A 2642-nucleotide genomic window follows, 5' to 3' on the forward strand; every position below is an offset into this window, starting at 1 on the left:
CACTTTAGCTACATTCAGACTTTATAGTTTAATTAAATGCTGGAGCTGGATTCAATCTTGTTGATTTTAATCTACTGTGTGTCTGGATTCCTTAAATACTTACCAGGGATTTTTCTGTGTTTTTGACTACCCGTTTTTCGGCTTCAAAAACAGAGTCACGCAATAAAAGTTTCGACTTGTGTGACCCTTTTTAGCGGCCATATGAGCTGGAGTCTGCCAACTTGTTTGTAAAAATTGGGGGTGTAAAAATTTTAGCAGAAACATCACCAATCCGGTTGGGTTTGAGACGATGCAGCATGAAGGAGTGTGATCGGTTTGTTTATCCTCACTGTGACCCCATCTTGTATTAGTTTGCATCTAGATATCTCCATCTTCCCCCGCTTTTAACGCTGACCAGTGGGGGAATAAAAACTTTTTGGGAAATTTTTGAACTTTTTAAAATTGCTAAAGTCAAATTATTAAATTTTGAAAAGAAGCAATTGATATGTCTACTAAAAGTTACATTTCCTTTAAATTGAAGACATGAAGTGTTTTTGTGATTAGCGATGGTTTTGTCAATCTTTGTTTTAACTTCGGGTATTAATGTAACGTTTCGATGGAATCTTCGTCCTCCTCGCCATCATAACATTACTTGGAGTTGCTTTGACTTCCGTGGAGACTTTAATTTTTCCCAGTAAGTGACTTTTGGGACATGGAACTAGGCTTTATTTTCGATGCCCTTTTAGGATCTAAAGGACAATTTGTTTTTCCACAAATTGAACATATGTCACCTTCAGAATATTTATCTTCTGAAGTTTTTTCTTTATCAAAAGTTGTAGAGGGTGTATTCTGCAGTTGACTTGGCACAGATGACCAACTCTGAGACATTTTCTCAGATCCGTATTTGGAGCATCCGTGGATTTTTCACTGGTCATTCGGCCTCAGATATCACTACCTCTTTCTCTGCTGCCTGACCTCTGACCTATTGTCAGTAAGTGAGAGCCCGGATTTTACTTTTGTTCCTGTCATAGGGTCCTTCTGATGGAACCTCATTGGCATGTCTTGTGTTATTGGTGACATAGGGGGTTGAAATAATGCAGCTTCCCTTTCCCTGTTCTGCTGTACCAACTTCCTCTGTTGAGACCCTAGCTCTCTTTTCTAATGAAGCTTTAGATTCTCCTTCACTTGACAGGTTCCTGGACCTCTTCAGAGAGAATTCTTTAGACGGGGCTTGACTTGATAGAATCTCCACTTCTTTGGCGGAAATGGTTGCATTTATACTGCAGAACCTTTTCATCGGTAGTTCAGACGCCGTTTCCTTTGACGTTTCCTCTAATGAATATCTGGCAGATTGCTAGGCATTTTGATTACTGCTCATTAAACATATTTCCAGATACTGAAGTGTTCTCCATGCCACTGCATCGCCTTATTAGCTTGAATAGCGAATCTGGCGTCACGTTCGAATTTTCTTTCGATTCGGAAGAGTAACTGTTACAGTTGGCTAAATCTTCATTTGAGATCTTTGCGCTGGGAAGCAAAATCAATGAATTCTCTGACATTTCCCGCAGTAGAGACTGGCAGAAGAATGAGTTCGTTCGCACAACTTCAGATCGGAGACCACTCTCTTCCTCCACAGGAAGGCAATCTTCCGAAATGTAAGGTGGTGTTTTATCAGCCATGTTCCCAAGGATAAGTTCGTTGAGAAGGATTGGTTGTGAAGGACGAGGCAACCGTACTTTGTAGACCTTCAAGTCTGTCCTTAATGTTTAGATAATTCTTCGTCGTGTATTCTGCAAAACACAGAACAAATGTTACTTTTATCAACACCTATTTACTAATCGCTAAAAACCGGTTACAGTATAAAACAGTGGGAGCAACTGAACTACTGTCAAGTGTATGTTGTTACAAATTGTGAGATTTTGTTTTTAATGATGTTTTATAAAACGTTTAGACTCTTACTAACATTAATGGAGATAACGGAAGATTCGGAAACGTGATTTTTACGAGCTATGTAGTCTACAGTATATCATGCAATTTCGTTACACTATGTGTCCTCTGCAATGTCTCTATAAGTTTTCCTTACCTTAATATTAATCCAGTAATTGTTCACTAAGCACAAATACCAATGATTTTGCGTAATAACCTAAAATAAATTTCTTCCTCGCACAAGTAATCCTCAAGGTATTATCTAAACACCTTAAAATGTTGCACACTGTTTACTTGCTGAGCGAGCGAGCACTGACTGCAAGGTCGGCGTGTCCGCTATATATAGGGCCCCGACGCCAGACAAGCTGGAACGCGATATCCCAGCTGCGCGCGCACACTTGTGCCGATATTTTTTCTCCCTATACAGATTCCAAACATACCTGAAAGGGGATATAGTAACATAAATTTATACATGTATACGCACACACATAGAAATAGATAATAAATACGGATGAATAGATAGAAGGGACGGATGTGTATGTTCGGGGTTTGGGAATGTAACCTTTTTTTTTTATATACAGTCAATGTGTGTGTGCGGCACGATTAAAGTCCTGTATGTGTAGAAACAATTTATTACGCTTCCCCTTATTGAGTAATATTTCAAATAATTTTAAAACACAGTAATCATAAACGAGACCTTTCGGCAAATAATTGATTTGTGTGTATGTGTTGTGTCC

At 38.9% G+C, this 2642-nt stretch overlaps 1 pseudogene; it reads right to left on the bottom strand.

The window, feature by feature from the left end:
• Window positions 1–660: 660 nt before the first annotated feature.
• On the bottom strand, window positions 661–2214 carry LOC119588903 (annotated as a pseudogene).
• Between the last annotated feature and the right edge of the window lie 428 nt (window positions 2215–2642).

This window comes from Penaeus monodon, chromosome 24, assembly GCF_015228065.2.
Source record: "Penaeus monodon isolate SGIC_2016 chromosome 24, NSTDA_Pmon_1, whole genome shotgun sequence".
Classification (NCBI taxonomy): Eukaryota; Metazoa; Arthropoda; class Malacostraca; order Decapoda; family Penaeidae; genus Penaeus; species Penaeus monodon.